General features: G+C 39.2%; 1 protein-coding gene across 12 annotated transcripts in view; it reads right to left on the reverse strand.

The window, feature by feature from the left end:
* Positions 1-22,735, reverse strand: part of Ehbp1 (EH domain binding protein 1) — a 255,213-nt gene that overhangs the window by 9,724 nt on the left and 222,754 nt on the right. The gene's annotated exons all lie outside the window — the stretch shown is intronic.

Raw genomic sequence — 22,735 nt, forward strand, 5'->3', positions numbered from 1 at the left:
TCTTGGAGGGAGGGGGCATATTTCTTTCCTTTTAAATTATACCAAGTCAAATTTGTAATCCTTTAACCTTTTCTCCCAAGTTCCACCCATGGTTGTTTTATTACTTTGCTAATCCATTATTTAATATGAACAGTTACATTTCTGCACAACATTCATGGGGTAAATTAAAAGACCCAATAAAGAGCTACATATCCCTGTGGAGTCTAGCCTGAAGACTGTTCCTTTCCAGTGTGACAGTGCCCACTGAGTCTCTTTACAAATCTCCATCAGCACACAGGTACAGCTATCTGCACCTTTCCGCACCCACGCTCCTCATCTCAGAGCCCCTCCTCTCCAGAAGCAGGTACTGTCACAGACACGCTCTCCTGAACCACAGACTGTCATGGCCATCAGACACAAGCACAAACTTCTTTTACCTCAGTGAAGTGATAGTATATAATAACCTATTGTGTATCTTGTCATGTTGTCTGAGTATTTACTTTATAAATTATGGAAATGCCATAATTAAACTATTTCCATATTAATACAAATGTAAAGAATGTTTTAAAATATCAACAGCAGATCCCTGTGCACAGGATCTTGCACTAGCTTCCGAGAACGCTGCCTGTCGTTAGGGAGAACAGCGAGGATGTCCACCATCACTACATCTTGTTAAAACTCAATGAGTGACGCCGACTTAAGATAGACTCTTTCAGAGTGTGAACAAAAGTCTTTATTGTTTTACAGTATTTTTAATCTCTCCTTTAGGGTAGCTGGTTTTGTATTCACTTTGGACCATGTGATGTCTTGACACTGGTCATGTGATACAGGCTGCGATAGGCACAAATCCCTGGGTAGCAACAAAAGAAGAAAGAGTAAAAAGAAAAAGCTGAGAAAAAGCTTGCAGTTTGGAAAAGGGCCAATTGTTCCCCATGAAAGCGTTTTGATCAGTGAAATGACACATGTGTGTAATATTAATAGGTGTAGATTTTATGATATCTCATTTTCTGATTAAAGACCCAATTCTTGTGTTCATAATTCAGGTGGCTTTTAAAGATACAGACATATGAAAACTTTGTTTTGAGTTTCACTTAACCTATAATTGAGGCTTTCAGGCCACGCCAGACGCAGCCAGCCTTCTCTGACACTGGCATCATTTTCTTCAATGGAACACTGCTTCCTGAGTTAAACAATATCAATGTGGAACTGTGTTATTTTCTCTTTAATTCATGCCTGTATCTCCAGGTAAGAACCAAAGATAGCCCCATAATTCTTAGGAAATAACTAATAATAAAAGAACCTTATATTTCAAAAGGAAGCAAGCCTAGCAAATATTTAAATACACACTTACACAGCTCATTTCTAGTCATTGAAAAAAACATAAATCAATTCTATATCACTAATCCTTATCTAAGGTAGTAGACAGTGATGGAAATCTACAGTCAGCCCAATAATAAAAAATTAAAGTTTCTTTTAACATATTCCTACACTATTGTTTATAGGGATTTAAAAATTTTAAATTTAAAAGCTTTTAAAAGCCAGCAAGTTGAACCATTACAAATTAATCCTGACTTTAATAACTGGTTAAAGACCCCTTTAGCTTTATAAGCAACAAAAAATATTAAAGCCCCTGATCACAGCGAGCTTTTCTCATTTCTCCTCTAACCATTTGTTATTTAATCCAATACTAGTAATCCAATTTGTCCATCAGACTTTTAAAGGGCAGAATGCAACTTCCTCAGCTTAGACACTTTTCAAAGTACAATATATTTTTCAAATGAATGCTGGATGTTTCATTTTTCCCAACTGTTCCTAGCTCTAATGCACGAGGAAAAAAAGAACAAGATGAACATTGTTCATACTGATTAAGTAAGAGCTCATTAAAGGGCTGTCAGTGCGGTACTTTGAATATGCATGAAGCATATAATCAGATCTAGTACCGTCACTAGAGGAGAATACGGTAAGTACAAAGGACTGATTTAATTACTTAGAGTGGGCTGTGGTGGCGAGGCAGTGTTGGTGCAGAAAGAAAGAGGTTGTGTTCCGCCGCTGCCATAGAAAGGCAGGGCTAGCTGCCCCACCATACCTGATCTCAAAGAACACTCTACACTGCAGCCTGAAATGAAGGCTGCGTTGTAAAACGCCCCTGAATCGTTTCGTCTTGTTTAACCTTACCTTCTAACTACCTCTTCGTTCAAAATTATTTTAAATTTGTTTAATTGCAACTACACTTTCATCACTGTAGAGCCCAAAACTGACACTTGAGTAAATCCTAAATTCTTTTCAGTTTCATAACCTAAAACACTCATGACTTAGACTACCGAAGGCCACTCTGAAATAAGGTATGATTAAACAGCAGCATTTACTAAAATGGCTAAGTATTACCAATAAGAAGGGCCCTCCAAGAAGGAGTCTGCATCGGAAGATTCTTGTGATCTCTAGTAACAGATATGCAAGCTACACAGAGTTTTAAAGCTTTGTCTCCTTAAGGAGGTCTGCATCATTTTTTCTACAGGAATGTGATATCTTTTCTGACATCAAATGTCTTAAAACCTGCTTTTTTTTTTTTTTAATCAGTTTCTGTAGCTGGAGCATGAGCTGTAAGAACACTAAATACCAGGGACGAGAGCAGGAAAACACCTGTGCACAGAGGGACTTCCTATCATTCTCTTCAGGCAGGTGGTGGACGCCAGTTCACAGAAGGTGCGTGTGAAGCCCAGCCCTGGGAACACGGTGGGCGTTTAACAACGGAGTTAATGATAGCAACTACTTTCATATCCCGACTCACAAAAGAGTAAAAGTTAAGACATGATTTCTTTCAAGAATTCAGTCATTCATCCAACAATCTGTGGTTTTCATTATTCTTTCCAGAAGCTGTGTTTTCAAGTTTTAAAATAAAGAGAGTAAGGTTCCAAACCTGGAGTTATTTTATTTATACTGTAGTGATGGGATTTGAACCCTGGGCCTCACTCATGGTAAGCCAGAGCTCCATCACTGACCCGCACCCCGGCCCTCACTGCTGGAGCCCCTAAAGGTGCCGTGTAACTGCCCTAAGTACTGTCAGGTAGGCATTTGCTAAAGTTAAAACACTCACAGTGCCAATGGCGTATTTACTTTAATGTACACTGAACTTATTTTGCAGAGGGATGAAGCACAGCGAGTTACTCTTTGAGCTGCCATGCAATGCAGCAGATCACTGTCTACCTGAAAGGTCAACCAGGGCACTTCACGACAGACGGCACCCACCAGCCTGCCCTGCCATAGACACGACTCAAAGTGGCTCTAGACATGGCATAGGCATTGATGTCAAGATGAACATAAAGAGTTGGACAAAATTATAAACATGTACACACACAAACATATGTTATACACGCACACACATGCTACAAGAGGGATTTATAAACTTTTATGTATTTAGGTATGCCAACATTTCTGGACATATCTTTTCATAAGGATTCAACATTTAAAAATGATCATTTTTTTCTGTTTGTGTCTGAAGTCGGGACAACTTCCAGGAGTTGGTTCTCCCCTCCCCCTGATCTCAGGCCCTCAGGCTTCGTGGCAAGGGCCTTGACTGGCTTTGCCATTTTTCTAGCTCAATTCTTTTTTCACATGAAACATTTTAAATACTAACTTTAACCATGTTTTCCTTCTTAGAACCCCCACCTTTTTACCTATCTAATTCTGTTTTCTCTCTCATTTCATTTTTAAAAAGATCACCTGGGTACACTGAAGGCATGGGAACTAAACCGGACCTTGAAGTGTTTAACAGGACTCTACCTATCATATGGTAGGGTTCTCAGCTCTCCTAAGCCCCTTTCTTCTTCTGTATAAGGGTAGTCATGTGACTTTGAACTCAGGTTCTCAGGCTTGGCAGAAAGTCTTTTACCCATTCAGCCATGTCCCATTCCTCTCTGCCTTTCTTTCTTTCCTTTTTCTTTTCTCTCTCTCTCTCGTTGTTTTTTCTGGACAGGTTTTATACAACAGGCTGACCTCAAACTCAAAATGAGCCTAGGATGATCTAGAGCGTCGGGATTCCCCTGCCTCTACCTTCCAAACGCTAGGATCACAGGAGTGAGTGGGCACACTTGGTTTATATGGAGCTAGGAATAGAACCTTGGGCTCCACGCGCACTAGGGAAGCACTCTTTAAAGAGGGTCCAATTCCCAACTCCTTTTCCCATTGTAGACAGTGGCCTGATTTTAAATTTTCATCTTTTTTCTTCTTCTTTCTTTTTACTTATTCTTTGTGTCTTTCACATCATGCACCTCATCCATTTCGGGTCCCTTCGTATCTGCCCTCTGCCCTTGCAATCTCCCTCTCAAAATAAAATTTAAGAAAAAAAAGAAAGAGAAAAAGAAAAATCTGTCATGGACGCTGTAGTGTAACCGTGAGTCATGCAGCAAACCCTTCTGTCCATATATCTCCACTCACAAGTGTTCACTGCAGACTCGCTGGTTAGCAGCCTCTGTTTTTTTGCTGCACTATCAATGCTGGGACCTTACTGGGATTCCGAGGACGTCCTGCTGTTGCCCTAGCAGGGGGTGAGGAGAGGAGAGAGCTAGTGGGCTGACCAACCCAGCAACCACACATGCCCAAACTAGGGTTATGATTGGCTCACCCCAACATCCATCTCATCTATGATCTGCCCGGGCATGTGAAGGGGGAGGCCTTGCAGAATTTTGATGCTCTTAAATCAGGCACACAGACTGTGGGATTACAGGTTTACACTCTACACAGGCGGCACTTCCTCTTTTCCTACAGAAGCTACTCGAATACAGGTTCCCTTGGGAAATTTCTCGTTCCAAGGTTGTGCACATTCTAGTCAGCAGAGCTCAAAGGTCCTCTTGCTACCAGCAGCTTCTTCCAACAGAAATTCATGGAAAATCACACTTCACACTTAACATCTCAAATCTCTACAATTCCCAACATTCTAGAGAATTATTCTAGAAAATTCTTTATGCTTGAAATATAATTTTTAGTTTCAAAAATAATGCAAAGAGTTCTATACAAATCCACACTGCACAAAATTTTAATTTTAGGGGCTTAAAAATTAAATCCATTAAATAAAGTTTTACAATTTAAATGTCTCTCTTGTCTTACATCTTTAATCTTCCTTACAAAACTAGAACCTTCAATGACTATGACTAAAAGCTGGTCTACCCAATTCCACCTCTTGTGAGGGGAACAAGATACCAGTGGGAGGAAGTGCTGGTGACTTGTACAGTTCTTAGCTTGGGTTCTCAAGTGATACTTGCAATGCAGAGTGAACTAGCATTGAGAATGTTGGCTTCCTAACTTTGGGAGGGTGAAGGCCACAAAGACAACACAACCAGCCAGCCAGTGCAATGGACAAGCGCAGGTGAGGCATCTAGAACACTATACTGTGAACTTACATGATACCTTCCATCTTAAAAATAAGAGTTAAACTTTTTATATTCTTATTCTGATGGCAACCAATCACTTAGGAAAACAACATTTTTCTTTCTTTTCTTTTTGCGTTTTATTTTTGATGGAGTCTTGCTATGTTTGATCTTGAATTCCCAGACTCAAGTGCTCAAGTGATCCTGCTGCCTCAGCCTCTCAAGTAGCTGGGCCTGTAGGTCCCATGAGACTGACTGGCTGGGAAAATAACTGAGTGATATACATATGTCTGTTACCTATATATGTATGTGTTTATTTATATTTATACCAAACTTTAGTCTATTGATTAATATTTATATTTCTATAAATTTCTTCCAAATACCATTAAACTCCAAACTGAGTATCTTTATAAAACAAAAACAAAACAAAAAACCCACACACATTAAAAATTAATTTGCTACATGAAGCATTTAAAGTATCTAAAAAATTATTAGGGATGAGGCGATAGCTCCCTTGATGATACACACACATTAAGAACTAAGTTCAATCCTCAGTAAGCATGTACAAAACCAGGTGTGGTGGCATGTACTTATAATTTCAGTGGAAAGTTAGAGACAGACATTCTACATCTCAAGGGCCAGAAAGTTGAGCATAGCTGACAAGCCCAGGTCCCAGTGAGAGACAAGTGAATGGCTTCAGAGAAATCCTGCCCTACACACTCTCCTCTCCCTCCCTCCCTCCCTCCCTCCCTCCCTCCCTCCCTCCCTCCCTCCCTCCCTCCCTCCCTCCCTCCCTCCCTCAGGCAGCAGCTCCTTTCAGTGTTATGAATGCCTTTAACATTCCAGCTCAGGAGTGACACGTGGGGACAAGAAAAAGATATAGTGACTATGTATGTATAATTTTCACGTGTAAAGAACTTAGAGGTCTGTTCTGAAAATTATTTAAAAATGTAACTACCAACTAAAAGAAATATTATGATTTAATGTCCATAGAAAAAGAAGAGAGTCTCCACAGGAGAACAAAGCTGATATGACACAAAAGGAAAACTCTTGGAAGCCCGGCTAACAAATAAAAGGTTTATAAACCCAGAACTGGGTAATTCTATGTGCAAATAGGACCTAATGAGAGTCAGTGGTCATCTTGTTGTCTCTACAAATTATCTGGGCTTTTTGTTGTTGTTGTTTTTGTTTTTGTTGTTGTTTTGTTTTTCAAGACAGGGTTTCTCTGTATAGCCCTGGCTGTCCCGGAACTTGCTCTGTAGACCAGGCTGACCTTGAACTCAGAGATCCGCCTGCCCCTGCCCCCGAGTGCTGGGATCAGAGGTGTGTACCACCACTGCCTGACAATTATCTATATGTTTTAAGAAAAATGTTCCACTTTGGGAAAACAGAAGAATGGTGTCAGAGCAGAGCTTTTATCCTTTCATACAACACCCTGATCTTACATCCCGACCAAGGAGACAACTCACACATACAGCCCACGACTGGCTGTCCTGGAACTCACTATAAAGAGCAGGCTGGCCCTGAACTCAAGAGAGCTGCAGGCTTCAGCCTCCCGAGTGTTGGGGTTAAAGGCGTGTGCCACCGTGCTGAGCCAAATCATGAAATCTTGCTTAAGCTTCTACTATTACATTGGGATGAAACAGCGGAGGGGAAAAGCACATATGTAAATCCGACTTCTATATGATGTCCTACATAAAATTTCTCAAAATATACAAGTCAGTTTGTTCTCATATGTGACTCTTAAAACTCATTCACTAAGTATGAAAAACAAAACCAAACAAAGACAACAACAAAATCCAAATTCACTGGGGTACACAGCTCAGTGGTACTGACCGGCACACACAGGGTCCTAGGTTCAAACCCCAATAGTGACAAATAAATAAAATAATACGAAGGCTTCTTTTTCCTAGTTATTTATTTTATAAGAAAAATTGTGGTATCCATCAGATATTCATCAAAGTTACTTTTATATATAGCCTAGAGTTCAAAAATCAACAGTTAAAACAGCTTTCCAGTGTCACGCCAAATTCCCAAACAAGTTCTGGCAATTCTTGGGAGGAATATGGGCACATGAGAGGGTTGGGGAATCATTACAGAACGGGAATATGCGTATTACGAGGCGACAGGTACAGTTAAAGTAAAAACAATGATAGAGAATGGAAATCTTGACAGCAGTTGCTTCTCTATCAAGTACTATTTAGCTGTTGTCACGTCTGCATGGCTTTTCCTATAACCCCCTGCAGCAGGTATTATCAGCCCCTTTCCCCTTTTTTAAATAGTCGAGGAAAAGGAGACTCAGAAAGGTTCAAGCACTTGCTCAAGACCACCACTTAGATTCCAGTGAGTTTAAAAAACTATGCTCTTAAATATACATGGCATGTTTACCAAGAGTCTTCAGGATAGTATGTGGCTAGTCGCTATGGGAAGCTCCATTGGGGCTTTTTGCTTTTGACTCGGGGTCCTGCCATATAGCTCAGGTTGGCTTGGAACTCACTATACAGTTCAGGCTGGAAGCCAGCTCATCCTTCTTCCTGGCTCAACTCCCTGAGTGCTGACTGCAGGGTTGCACCACGACCATACTGAGGTTGTTTTTTGCTTTTTTTGTTTGTTTGCTTTGTTTTTTATTGATATGTAAGTTTGAGAACCACTGTCTTGGTCTTTTCACAAAGAAATCCCTGAGATTAATCTTTCTTAAAAGAAGAAAGGGTGATATTCCATGTATGGCATGTTGCTTTAGCATTGGCATGACATTATACAAATCTAATTTCACATTCAGAAGAAAAATGTTGCTGCCAAATCAGTTCAAATGCCTGAATTTTATGTCATAGATAGTTGCTGAGAAAAAGAGAAACATTTTCCTGGAATGCCTAGTTTCTTAAATGTTAAAAAAAAAATCCACTGCAGTCTTGAGTAAGTATGATCCCACATCAGGCAATGACATGTTTCAGACAATCATTCCTCAGGTTCAGAAATTACAGTTTGCATTTTCAATTCAAGGTCTCCAGGCATGGAAAATACCATCTAAATATCTCTGGCAGAAATAATATACATTTCTTTCTGGATAAATGAATGAACATGAGTCAGCAGACAAGAAACTCCACTCAAGACTACAGAAGAAAAAGCTGGGTGCACAGTCAGAGCCAGGGGCAGGGGAAGTAAGGTCTGCTGCGAGAGCCTCCACAGTATCTCTGATGATCCAATCCTTCCTGTATAAACCAGAATGAGTGGAATATTGAGTGCCACCACTTTAGACATAATTTACAGGATTTTCTCCTTCAAGAGTCCAAACAAAGATCAGACAGAAAGAAACGTTGAACCAATGGTCAGCAAAGAAAACCAGAAAGCATGCTATTAGCTGTTTCTCTACGTACAGAAAGAACAAAGAAGAATGAAAGGAATTTAAGGATTTGGTGAGGGTTGGGATGACAGAGGAGGCCAGGATGGACGGCACAGATTACCAACTGCGCAGTGCTAGGAATCACAGGGCCTCTTGCATCCTAGGCAAGGGCTGTGCCACTGACCTCTACCCTCAAGCCTCAGATGGATGCTCATGGTTACTGTGGAAATGGAGGGCCACAGCTACAAGCTGAGCTTGTAAGAGTGGAATGAAAATTGCAAACACTAGAGAGGGATCCTGCTATTGTCCTTCCCAGCTAGGATTCTAATTCACAGCAGCCAGGGCCCGGTCTGCTTTGAGATGAAGGTGCACATCTGATTAAATACTGAAGAAAAGCCTCCCCAAAAGTTAAGGGAGGTGGGTCTTGGTACCTTATAGTCAGGAACTCTGAAGAGAAAGTTCGTAGAGGAATCTTGGAAGGGTTGAGGAACATTACTTAACGGGAGCGTGCTTGTCAAGCACATACAGGCTCCGGGTTCAATTCCCAACACTCAAAAACAAAAACAAAAGGAAGACCGGAAAGCTGGGGTCTGGCTCACTGCTCTGATATGGCTCTCATTCAGCTACTCAGAGATATGACAGAACTCAACTGTTTGACAGATTCTATTATGCTTATCTCTTACTTCTCTATATAACAAACTAACTGCATGAAATTATAGCTTCTTATAATGAAAAATGACGGATTCAGGTAACACACAATAATTAAAATCTTCACACAATTAAAAATAAACAGAATCACAAAGCAGATCTCTAACACCAAATTGCCAAAAATGTGTTAGCATTTTACTCCCCAAAAGGCAATCCTAGCACCTCTTGGAGTCTGCCAAAGTGTATAGCGCATGGCTTCAGGAAACTGATAGAACTTACTTTGCAGAAAAATTTCAGATATAAAATATCTTTAAAAATTGTTTCTTAAATTTTTTTTCAACAACTAAAAAAATAAACAAAAAAATAAAGAAAAAATTGTTTTTTATAATACAGATTCAATGCACTAATTACTTGTGACAGCTAACTGTACAATATCAGAACCTCAGACCACCTTTATAATAAATTCCCTTGCTTATGTCTTGTGAAAAGTTCTTTGCTTCTCACATTTATAACCTTCCCTGTCTGGTTGATATATTGTGTATAGCAAGATCAAATAAAAACATGCTGCTACATAAGTATTATTTGCTATTTTATTATAGTATGCCAATCATAAAAAATTATTTATGTTAAATGTATAGTTTTTCATTTGTTTTTATTTGTGTAACTAAATGACCTAAAAAGGTATGACTTAGTTTACTGTGCACCTTAAGTGACAATGCTCTGCTCACTGAAATTAGTATGGGAATAGAGATTTCATGCCTGTTGTCAAGAATAAGATGAAGACATCTTATTTTAATGAATCTTAATTACCACCCATATTTAATAGACAGAAATATCAAAATAAACTATAGTAAATATGGAATTTTCAAATTATGAACCATTATATAGATGTCTAGAATATTGTTTCTAGTTTCCCCTGACTTTGTTAACTATGTTTGTTCAAGTTATTCCTATTACTGTGGGATTTTGTTTCTCTTTCATTATGTCAGAAGTGGGAATACATCAGAGTATTAATAGGACTATAACAAACTAAAATATAATGTTTAGGATCTAAGAAAATTCAAAATAACACTGCATAGAAATAACAAATTTATATGTTAAATGTGAAAAACACTAGGCAAAAAAAAAAAAGCCTCTACTAAAATCTGATAGGTGTACTGTGTTTTACAATCATCAAATGTCCTTTCTCAGGAACTTAATAGTTGTCCAGAACCAGTTTAATCCCCAAGTCAGGTATCTTAGCATGTAAGAACGACAGCGGTTTTGGTTTTCCCTCTTTCTTTCTCAGGAGTGCGTGCGGTGGAGGTGGAGAAGACTATCTTCACACTCCTGGCAAACATAAGCGATGGCAGAAGTGAGGGTGCAAGATGCAGACACAAGCCTGCGGGGTTCACTGTGTGCTGCTATCTATACCCTAGGTCTGAAAACTGTCCAAGGAGCTGTTTTCTAAAGCCAAGTCCTCCTGCTCTCTCCACCCTGTTTAATATTAATGAATTTATCAACACAAATAGCCAGCATCAAGGCTACAGTGAAAAGCAGAGCACTTGAAGCATTTAATACAGCTAAAGGGGGAGATTAAAGATCAATAACAAAATCACCTGGTAGAAAAGGAAAAAGGTGTTGCATTAAAAGGCTTTTGCTTTCCATGTGAAACAATACCGAGAAACCCGCATTTTCGCACTTCTGCTCAACAGGCACTCCAGACTAGGCAAGGATGAGAACAGAAACCCGTCCTTTCTAATAATCTTGTGACAAAAGCTGAAAGACATCATCCTATTAACTAGTGATCTCAACTGCTAATGCGGAGTACTTCCTGGTGCCTTTTATGTAGAACGCTGCTATTAAAAAACCACTAAACATTCACTGTGAACAACACAGAATCATTCATCTTTTATCAGCATCTCTTGTTAGAAGAGTATGAGAGGGACTAAAGGTGTCATTGATATTATGGAGTGGAAATTAATCAGAAATTTTTCTCATATTTTCTTCATCTCACTAATTTACTTTTGTTCAAATTTCCTCCTGCTAAAAGTTCATACCCAACCCCCTGTTGGACTCTTTTAAGTTGAGAATATTCAGCGAGTGCGTCCACTGAAAAGCACCAGGTCCTAACACAAAAAGCATTCGAAATTCTCATTTAGTTGTCTTTATTTTGCTAGCACCATGTGGTCCTTGAAGATGTAGAAAACACGGGAAGCCGAGTAAAGATCAGAGCAAGCTCATTAGCATTCTGACAAAATTGGAGTGGTGGAGATGTAGAGTTTGCCTAGTTTGTCGTTTTGAAAGCTATGAAAGCTACCGGTGGTAAGCTTTCTATTTCATTGTGCCTTTGTCTTTGGGAAGGGGGGGCTCAAAGCAGCAGGGTGTTTGTTAGTCCTGGCTCTGTACAATGCATTGTGGGAACCTTTCCTGCACAGTCAGCCCTAGATAGTATCATTCCAGTATGAGTCAAAAAGTTTTTTCAGCACTTATAAGAAAGGGTATGTGAGTGAATCTTAGTTATACCCTTAATGAATTTATCACAGCTTGCCTTGCCCTTTTGCCTGAGTCATTTAGTCTAAGCAGAGAAAGAGCCTAAAACGTTGCCAGTCATTTTTTGGAGCAAACATTAGGATTTTGTGATTTACAACTAATAAGGAACACAAAGGATTGACTTATTTAGTTAAGATTCAAAAGCTGTTTGATTGCCCAACATCTAAGCGTCCAATTCTGTTTCTGCAAGTAATATAGAGGGAGAATGGCTTGTGCTTAAAGCATGCAAGTAATGAATACCTCTTGGAAAACTTAAGCTAATCACCTACCTGGTTTTCCTCCTCTGCTAATTTAAAGGTAAGGCTCGTCTGAACACTAAATGGGCGACATTCGTGCTACTACTCAAAGTTAGTGTTTCTACATTGAGATGAAATGGATAAAGGTTTTCAGGGATGAATTTATCTGCTAGATCCTTGTGGTTGCCCTCCTGTCTTGGATGATGACCCAAAAGAATGTCAACAGCTCATTTTCCCAGAGAGTGAGGAGACCCCATGCAAGCCATATTCTGTACTTTCTCAAAGAACTATTTCAAACGTTGTAGCTCACAAGCTGTTCGTCTCTAGTACCCTAACAGTTCTTTGGACATCAGTGCCTCCGAAACGATGGCTAAACAAAGTTTTACAAGTGAATTCTACATATGGCACATAGATTTTAGATTTACTTTCAATGTATATTTTAGAAACACGGCCTTGTTACAATAACGTGTTTATGGCAGAAGTGAAATGTCTGAGAAGTAGCTTTTTTTTCATTGTGAAAAAGAAGTGCTTCATGTAGAAGGTTAGAGTCAAACCAAATCTGAGCATGTGTGCTCCTCTAAAGGCCCGGAGGATGATGGAGAGAAGCAATCTGCTGAGGAGGGCCTGGGCTTGGTCCTCAGCACCACAGGCAACATACACAGAAAGAGAATGGAGCATTTCTATACAAAGATTTTGACAGAATGGCATTTGGTTATAACATAAAAAGCCATTAACCTATGTAGGCAATATGATGGCAGAGGGATAACTTTAAAATGTTAAATAGTGTATTAGCTTTTAGGTATTTTTTTATATTACTAAGTTAAGCGTTAAGTTTCATCACTTACAGCTTGAGTTAGGCTTTCTTCTATAATTTGAAAGTCCATTCATTTTGGTATGTGTCTCAAGATATCTGTATTCCAAGCTACAGCCCAGGGCTGAACTAGAATTCACTATGTATCTCAGGCTAGCTTCACCAATCCTTCTCCTCAGCCTTCCAAGAGCTAGTATTAAAACAAAAACCCATAAAAGATCTGCAATGTACCACTTTTTGCTTTGCTACAATGTAGCTTACAAGTATGTAGTTAGTACTTAAAATTTTACAAACTTAAGACAATATGTTTAAACATTGAGCTCTTTTACTGCTAACTTTAAATTTTAAACAAAATAATCTGGACGGTGGTGGTGCACACCTTTAATCGCAGCATTCTTGAGGCAGAGGAAGGCAACTCTGTGAGTTCAAGGCCAGCCTGGTCTACAGAGCAAGCTCCAGAACAGGTTCCAAGGCTACAGAGAAAACCTGTCTCAAAAAACCAAAAAATTTTAAACAAGATATTCTTATTGTCACAGTGACTCAGTTCTGTACTTTGCAATGTGAATACCCCTGCAAAACTGTCTCCATAAATGCATTTCTCTATCAAAGTTTCCTAAGGAAAACCCTTCACACTAGCTGGACCAAAGTTGTTTTCTAAGTTGACCTTTAAAACTAGATTATCTTGTTTAACATCTACTTAGCTGCTTTTCCTGAAACTATTTTAAAAATATATCTTCAATCTTGATTTAGATTTTACTAGAAACCACTTTGACTTCTAATAGTGAGATATTATTTTGTTAAACAACTTTGGAAAGACATGAAAATTAAGACTTTAAAAAGCAGTAGTCTTTAAAACTTCTGGCTTTAAAAGCAAATTACATTTTCAAGTCTTTTGAATCCAAAATAGAAAATGGGTAAGGCATTGTGAGTAAACACATGCAATATATGCTAGACAGGATATACACACAGGGACATAGCTTTTCACATCACATCAGATACAGCACTTCTCCACACACATGCAATATATGCTAGACAGGATATACACACAGGGACATAGCTTTTCACATCACATCAGATACAGCACTTCTCCACACACATGCAATATATGCTAGACAGGATATACACACAGGGACATAGCTTTTCACATCACATCAGATACAGCACTTCTCCACACACATGTAATATATGCTAGACAGGATATACACACAGGGACATAGCTTTTCACATCACATCAGATACAGCACTTCTCCACACACATGCAATATATGCTAGACAGGATATACACACAGGGACATAGTTGTTCACATCACATCAGATACAGCACTTCTCCACACACATGTAATATATGCTAGACAGGATATACACACAGGGACATAGCTTTTCACATCACATCAGATACAACACTTCTCCACACACATGTAATATATGCTAGACAGGATATACACACAGGGACATAGCTTTTCACATCACATCAGACCCAGTGTTTCTCCACACATACATAGTACATGTTAGACAGGATACACGCAAGGACATAGTTTTTCACATCACGTCAGACCCGGCGTCTCCACACCATGTAGCACATGCTACTATATATTCACAGCAGCCCCAGTGTCTCCACACACACGTAGCACATGCTACTACATATTCACAGCAGGCTCAGCGTCTCCACACACACATAGTACACGCTATTACATATTCACAGTAGCTCTTACTACAGCGTGTCTAGATTCCTAGGATTTAAAGACCAGATGTTTTTCACAAATGACCAAGAGTTGAAGTGAGAATAAATTAATGATTGATTTTTTTAAGGCTTTGATGGAATTAAGAATACTTTTTTGTTAAACTTCTCCTCTGTCTCCCTCTTTTTTTCTCTTTTGACAAGTGAGGCCACCCAGCAGAACAACTGATGCAAAACCTAGGAGTAATCCCTCTGTCAGTCCAACAGCACGGTTAGCCTCAACACTGCCGCTATTATTCAGTAGGTTTAGAGGAACGTCCATTTGTTTGTTAGTCTCAGTTTTCAGTTCTGTTTTCCTCTTTAAGGAAACCTAGACTTACTGCCATGTAAATTCATTTGCATACTAGCATAATGAAATACCCTAGAATTTTTATTATTTTGGTAAGCTAAATAGGGACCATGTACATATGTAGTTTGAAATGTGGAAAGAATCAAGACACGTAGAATCTTTTTGAAGACTTAAAAGCATATTACAACGTGCGTAGGATTTTCATGTTATAAAACTAACAATATCTTTCCATAACTGTTGATAGTACATGAATAACAACTTAAAAGTAGAAATCACTAGACCCTAAAAAATTTATTATCACAATGTGATAACTGATTCAAAACAACTTTTTTCCATAAATACACACATACACACACACACACACACACACACACACACATATAAAACCACAATGCAATATTTTACATTCTTGAACATTTAGAGTCTAAACTGCAAAAAGTTTATTTTATGTAAGTGAGTTAGAATATGAACTTAGGAGATGAAAATTAAAAATTCACATAGCTTTAATGCCTGACAGTAGATTACTCAACATATATTCATCAACATACATATACACTTCTTTTCTCCCGCACTGAGAAAGAAGCCCAGGTTTCAGTCACGCTGGGCAAGCATTTTCCCAGAGCTACACACCCAGCTGCAGTGAATTTTTACAGAACTTTCAAACTCTGGACTTTTTTTTTCCCTTGAAGTATTTAGGGACTGAGGTTTTCTCTTTCTTTTTAAAAACTGTGTTCTCCGCAGCATGGCTTAGAAAAGGGCAAACAGAAGAGCAAGTTCTCCTGACGCCCTGGGCATTTCTCTACTCTAATTGCAGTGTTTTTACCAGTGAAGGCAAAAGGCCTCAAGTAGACGACCACTACGACTCTACACATCTGCAAGAAATTTATAATGTTGCGGTAGTAATATGTACAAAATCAAGTGTATTGGAAATCTGTGTGTAAAAGTTGATTCTTAAGATTCCTTATTGCACACACAAGTGCTCTAGGAAGTAAATAGTACAAATCACATCACACACAGACAGAATTCATAGTGTCAAAATTTAGTGCTAGAACTTTATGATATGAATCTTATAAGATTTAATGAATAATCTTGAAATTCCTTGAACCAGTCAGGAGTTTTACATCACACCCCTGGTTCAGAGGGCAGAGTTAGCTTCCCACCACTTACACTTCCACTTTCTCCTCTCGCTTGTTTCACTTAGAAACAATGACAGGGGTGTCTTAGGTATACTCCACGAAGCAAAGTCTCATATAAACTCAAAATTCAGATGTGTGCATAGGGCATTATAATTCTGTCAAGATGTTATGATATAGAGGGGGGAAAGGCTGCAGAAGCTGGGGTGCATCTTGGTTAGGGAACGCCTGCCTAGTATGTGCAAGGCCTTGAGTGTGACCCCAGAAGTGGGTGGGGGACAAGACATTCTATCCAGAAGAGAAACAGAAAGGTTTCCACCTGAAAAATGTATGTGGGATTTACAGTGTAATAACATCCACTTGAGAATTAAATTTTATCATCTTGGGTCTCAAAGCAAGTCTTGTATATTTCTTGTATAAAATTGATTTTCCCACTGGATGAAGCACATCAATACATAACAAATGAACTACCACACCGCCTTAATTAACAATTTTGCAAGTGAATACAGACATTACTGCAACACTGCTGTCATTAAAGTCTATTTGATGGCATATCAGTTTCCGTTAACATTTCAATAGACCAATTAAATGACCTCCCCCCCCCCTTCAAATTCAATTAAGCTTTCTGAACTTCAAATGCTACCTTACCGTGTATTTTATGTACACGGTGAAAATTAATTTTAGTTTTATGGGTTTCCTATTCTAATAGGGCTCAGAATTTCACACAACTTAAATACTATAGCTAACATGTAGTGTAAACTTAATCTTATCTTATTTCTGGTTTATTTAACAATTTGCCATCCAACTACAATTTAAAAAAAATTAAATTTACTAATACAATTTGTTTGGGGGACGAACTAAAAGCCAACCGAGGGGAGGGGGATCCTTGTGTCTACAAGAGAAATCTTTCCTCTTCATACAGCAAAGCCTCAAATTCTGAAGATACTGTGTAAAAGTCAAGGGAAAACCTCACATTTATACCTTTAGAATTTCTTCCTTTGAGAAGGAATACAGTAAACATGAACAAGAAACAAAGTAGTAGAAAAAAAATTAAGACTATAACCAAACAGTTCTGTTTCAATTTTCTGAATTTATTTCCAAAACTTTCCTGGCACCATGGGAGAGCACAACAAAGACATGATTTCTGGGAGAAAGCACTGACCCTCGTTAGAATGTTAATCTGCCCTATCACTTGCTCGTCCACCCAGCATGCACTGGTTTTGCTTCTGTCCACAACGGAAAGAATACATTTATTAAGTCGTCTTATCACTAGATGTGTTGGTTTGTAATTCATGCTAACCACTTTGTCGAAGGGAAATTTATTTAAATTTTCATTTCTTTGTGAAACTCCGTAGATGCTGCACATCTCACGATTGGGAACAGTGTATAAGCGTCACCCTCTAATCGGCCTAGAGTCCCTTTTCATCCAATTGTTGAAGGAGGCTTGAAAGGCTCGCACAGGCTTATGACCACTGCACATATGGGGGAAGGGAACCTTTGAGGCCGGCTAATTAAACTGTTTGTCTTCTAAAACATTTAACTGGCTTTGGAGATTATTCTAATTAAGAATGTTAGATGTATTTTTTAATGTAGCTATTAAAATGAATCATAATCCAACAATCTCATGTACTGAATTAAATCAATGGAGACATGCTGAATTTCTCTATTTTAGAATGAATAGCTCAAAAAAATCAATATGCTTTTAAATTAAGTACATATGGAGAAAACATAATATACACTTTATATTTATTTGGGTAAATGATTGTGGTATGTACAAGCACAATGCAAAATACAGAGAGGCGGGAGGCATACGCTGCTGGCCCTCACACTGCTCATAGTACCGAAGGGATTATAACTGGGAAATAAGAAACCACATTAAAAAGGTATGCCCAAATTTACACCGCGTCTCTGCACATATGCTTCAGAGCTCTCAAAATAGTGCTAGGTATTTCACAAACACACAGAGCGGATATGTATCTGTTTATATTTGTCTATCTTTCTATACTGCAAAAAAAGAAGCGAGTTTACAAACAGAAGTACCAGCTGAGATAAAAAGGTCAATATGCAAACTGCTAGTTTGGCTTTTTTTTTTTAAATATAGGCACTTTTCCACTTAAATAATTAAAACAGAAACCAAAACAAAAGAAGCAAATGAATTATGACTGCAACACACACAACAGGCAGCTTCTATTAGAATCACAAGGTATTATTCTCTAAACACTTTCTCTTTCCTTACTGCTGCAAGATTATACTGGTTTATCCCATTAAAGTTGGTAAAACGCCATTCTTGTGTCTTAAAGCTCTAGCATTGGAGGTCAAGAAGTGTATGCTGCTTCTTACAAGGCTAGTGTGGATGTAATCTTCCCAAAGTTACAATAATTAATGTTAAGCTTCTTTAGCAATACGTTTCTGAAAGAACTGGCCTGATAATATACTCAGAGCCTGGCTAGCTGTTTGTGCTCTGAGCAAGAAATGTATTCTATGCTACTCACGTGTGCCAGCTTAAATCTAGTCAAACCAGGGTGAGGAGGAGGAGTTTGATCTACGAACAGACATAATATTTAAATCTATAGAAATGAAGTAATAAGATTCTGACATACACAAAAACATAACTTTCCAAAGTTTATTAATTCTAACCTAACAAAACTGAACTCAAGTCCCAATTATTTGTAGAAACAAGGTCTCATTTTTTTATTTACCCCAGGCTGGCCTAGAACTCACTATATAGTCTAGGATGGCCTCCAACTCATAGCAATCCTCCTGCTTCAGACGCCCCAGTGCTGGGACTTTAGCTGTGGGAGCTCATGCCTTGTTCAAGTCTCACACGGCACATACCTACAAAGTCATGCTTATTTACATGCTTTACATATTAAGCAAGCCATGCTTTGTATTTACAAAGTCATGCTCTAACACGACAGATCGCATTCATTGGTTAAGAAAGACTCCATTCTGAATGAAAACGGCAAATTTAACTTTTACTTAATAAATGGAACTCCTATTTTAAAAGTATAAAGTATCTCAGATTTTACAGTTGTTTCTGGTGTCCCCCAAACAGCGAATGAACTCATAAAAAGCCCATGAATACTGTTTTTAATCAGTTAATTTTCCCCTCTCCCAACTATATTAATAAATAGAAGTGAAAAATAAGCAAGCAAAAATAGGAAAAGAAAACAGAAACTATACAACTAAGAGTAAATGTTATCAACTCCCGTGTACATTTCTATCTCATTAACTGACAGAAACAGGCATGTTATATTATCTGTCTGGTCGGTCCTTCTTTGGGAACGCTTGTTTCTGGATAACAGGAGCAGCACAGTCAAAGGTTGCTCACTTACAGCAGGATGACTTTCTCACTGTGACTGACATTGACATGCAAAGTACTGCTGAGTCCTTGAGCCAGAACACAGGCGACCACCTCTCAGTCTCGCTAGTCCAAGGCAAACATTCCATAGGCTCCTGAGCAGTCATAAATGCGCAGTTACAAGGATTTTAAATGTTGTGAGAGGAGGGGAGAATTATGCATAGGGGACGATGCAGGAAAGCTTCCTGGAGGCAGTTTAAAAAAATTTGAAGGACATGCCAGATTTATTCTCTTAGACCATCCTCTTCGGCTTTTTCTCTCAATGGCATAAAAGAAGCACGAAGAGCCAAGCTCAGTGAAGGAATGAGGGACTAGCACGCACCGCCCTCTGCGCCTAGGCTGTAGCACTGGAAAGGACAAATAAACACGAAATTCCAACTCATTGTAATTGCAGGAATACCCTTTACCCTGGAAGACAGGTTCCAAGACCCTCAAGTGATTACCTATGTGTGTATGTGCATGTTTGTGTTTATTTTCCTATGGTTAAACTTAGAAATTAGGGATAGCAAAAGATTAACAAACAGTCATAAAATAAAACACTACAACAGTATACTGTGACATTTGAAAAACACATGTATGTGGCATCTTGTTCTCATGATGCATGAGATGCTACAATGTCCATCTGATGAGAAGTCTGGGGAATGAGTGATGCAGGCATTGTGATATAGCATCCAGCTGTTGCTGACCTACTGACATCATGTATTTCCGTGTTTAAGATCACAGGAGCCACAGGTCACTGAAACCAAAGTTAGGACAGGGGTGACTACAGACTATCATACCCTCCCCCCTTTCTTTTACACAAGAAACGGCTCTGCTTCTGTCACCTAAGCAAATCGCTTATCACTGGTAGGGCTTTTATACTGGACATAAATGGGAACAATGAGGAGATGGAGGGTAATGTGGGAGAAGTGAAGGGGTCCTCTCTGTTATTTTTTAAAACGATGCTATGCCAAATTCCCCCCGAAAGCATGGAACCAGGTTAGTCACGGTGAAACATGGATAAGGACCGTGTGCTGTAGAGCGGAGTCCTCTAAGCCCACAGGCAGGCATCTCCATCAGAAGAGCTGTGACTTAGGCCTGCTGATTGTTACTGTTCCCACAGCTCCCTTCTGCGCTGTCTAGCCACATGGAGGCAACTCTGTTCTAACTGCACATGCTCTTGGGGTGGGGTTAACTGAAGGGAGAACTCCACCTGTGTAGTTGTGGGGTGTCATAGCCACGCAAGGTTAGACTTTCTGGGGGTGTAGCTGCTGTGGGTCACTCACACTCTGTAACTCATCCACGCTCTACAAGTAAACCCAATAAACTCAAGCAGAACCATCTTCAGTGTGTGGGTGGTGCCCTATAAAGAGGGGGGAGGGTGGGTAGCTGTCCTTTACATTACAGTGTTAATGATCTGTTTCCTGAAGCAGGGTCCATACATCATTGGGTGTGTGGTTTAGAGAACTGGATAGTAACTGCTGTTTGGTTTTGGTTTGACACAGTCTTTCTATGTAGTTCTGGCTGTCCTAGAACTTGCCACATAGACCAGGCTGGCCTTGAACTCAAAGAAAAACTGTCTCTGCCCCCGAAGTGCTGGGATTAAAGGCAGGCACCCCTGTGCCTGGCCTGTGGTTGCTTTAAGATAATAGCTATAATGTGTTTGGCTATATTTTGAGTGGTCTTGTCATTAATAACAATTACAGAGCACATTTCATTAAGTTAAAAATCCCTCTCCTCGCTCTGGTTCCCCCCTCCCTCTGCCACTGCCTGACTCCCAACTGATTTTGCACAGGCTGGCCTCAGACTCGCTAAGTTCACCTATCTTCTGCAGATACGACCAACAACAAAAACACTGCCCCAAATAGGCTTTCCTAATACGGTTTGAAAATAAGCCTTGAGGACAATTTCGTATGACGTTTTTTCTTTACGTGCTTCTTTTAGGAAACATGCTATTTGCAATGTTTCAAACTGGAGAAAAATAACTCTATCTAAAGATACAAGTGGAATCCAATTTATTTACCATCCTAAGAGGGTTACTGAAGCGGCTTCCTAACACCTGTGCAACGCAGCCCCCCTGAAGCTAGTCCCACCCCCTGCAGGGCGTACACTACAGATGAGGCCTCTCTGAAGACAAGAACCAACTCAAGTTTCCTTCAAAGTAGAAAACTCCCTACAGAACAATTAATATAACACCCTTTACCGCCCATTAGGAAGAGACAAGTCAGATTTAGAACGCGGAGGTTAAGGAGATAACTTCCCATAAGAGGGGTTCGGATACGGAACACTGGAAGACATGGGAGAGGTTATAAAGGACATTTAGAATGGGGTGGTCTTCTACACCAGCCTAGCAGGAGTGTGCTAGTGCAGGCATGGTCTCGAGCAGCCTAGCAGGAGTGCGCTAGTGCAGGCATGGTCTCGAGCAGTGCTCTCAGGTGGTGCTCATCTGCGCACCAGCTCGAGAACAACAACAAAAGTAAAAATACAGATGCATGCATTTTCCATACACCGAACTGGAACCTCGAGAGGGCAGGGGCAGGGGCAGGGATGAGAACCTTCCAAATTACCATGTAATTCTGATGGATAGTGTAGTTTGAAAACAGTTAATTTTAAAAGAAGTGTCAAAAAGGCACACTAACTAATCAAGAATCATAAAATCACAGGAAATGTCAACAAAGTAGAAAAGGGAAGAAAATAATTGAAGCCTAAGTCTAAAAATGATTTATTAATATTATAAGTCTCATTAGGTTGGGAATACATCAAAAATAACCAGAATAAGCATCACTTAACTCTCTTCTGAAGTTACTTTGCTATATGGCTTTGGCTTAAAAAAAATAAAAGTCTATTTTGAAAATCATTCCTTACCAGGTAAATGTCTAGTTGTGTCTGTAGCATTACCACCGCCCTTACCTAATTCAGGAGATGGCACTATCAGAAAAGACCACATTGGAGGATCACCCCCACACCGTCTTACTGTGGTGATGGGTGGTGTGCACTTATTTCAGGATTGAATTGACAGAAACTGTTCTTTCGTACATCTTCATCTCAGAGAGCCTAAACAAAGCTGTCAGCCACTCTATTTAAACTGTGACTATTTACAGAAAAAAAAACTTGACATTATTATTTATTGATTGGATAAGGAAGAGTATGAGAGGAGAAAAACAATTATGTGTAGAACGCAAAGTAGAACAGTCAAAGAAAAGGCTATCCAAATATTTAATGAACGCAGTTCCCTATGGTCTACTTCTAAGTTAAAGTGGCTAACCGAAATATGAATATTTTATAGAAACAAGTTATACAAAGTCAGGTTCAAATAACAGAGATAT

Source organism: Microtus pennsylvanicus, chromosome 12, assembly GCF_037038515.1.
Source record: "Microtus pennsylvanicus isolate mMicPen1 chromosome 12, mMicPen1.hap1, whole genome shotgun sequence".
In the NCBI taxonomy this organism is placed as follows: domain Eukaryota; kingdom Metazoa; phylum Chordata; class Mammalia; order Rodentia; family Cricetidae; genus Microtus; species Microtus pennsylvanicus.